A 901-nucleotide genomic window follows, 5' to 3' on the forward strand; every position below is an offset into this window, starting at 1 on the left:
ATACCATCCCTCTAGGTCATCCCAGTGCACCAGCTCCAAGCATCCTGTATCTTGCATCAAACCTAGACTGGTGATTCGTTTCTTATATGATATTATACATGTTTCAATGCCATTCTCCCAAATTGTCCCTCCCCCCTCCCACAGAGTCCAAAAGACTGTTCTATACATCTGTGTCTCTTTTTGCCTAAGTTCAGAATGTTTCTCATGGATTTTCCCCTTTATGGAATTCCCTGTTTCATCTCTAATTCACAAGGTTGTCTCGTGTAGATTTTTTTTTGCAGGCTATCATATATTCCAGATATTTAATCAGAAATTTTTCAATTCATTTGGGTAACAGAATTTGAATAATGGCATTGTTTCAGGTGCTGTCCAGGTGATGAGTATAGGGTTCTACAAAAGCTGTAAGAATCTAAACACACACACAAAAAATATAAGCTATATATATATGAAATTTGGCTACATATGTGATAATATATATTGCTTTTCATACGATGACTCCTGCTATGAAGAATTTTGAAAAGAGTTATAAGGTAAAGAAAATCAGAGATACCAAAGGAACATTTCATGCAAAGATGGGTTCCATAAAGGACAGAAATGGTATAGACCTAACAGAAGCAGAAGATATTAAGAAGAGAAGGCAAGAATACACAGAAGGACTGTACAAAAAAGATCTTCAGGACCAAGATAATCACGATGGTGTGATCACTGACCTAGAGCCAGACATCCTGGAATGTGAAGTCAAGTGGGCCTTAGAAAGCATCACTATGAACAAGCTAGTGGAGGGGATGGAATTCTAGTTGAGCTTTTTCAAATCCTGAAAGATGATGCTGTGAAAGTGCTGCACACAATATGCCAGCAAATTTGGAAAATGCAGCAGTGGCCACAGGCCTGAAAAATGTCA

This window comes from Bison bison, unplaced genomic scaffold (assembly GCF_000754665.1).
Source record: "Bison bison bison isolate TAMUID 2011002044 unplaced genomic scaffold, Bison_UMD1.0 scf7180017850642, whole genome shotgun sequence".
Classification (NCBI taxonomy): Eukaryota; Metazoa; Chordata; class Mammalia; order Artiodactyla; family Bovidae; genus Bison; species Bison bison.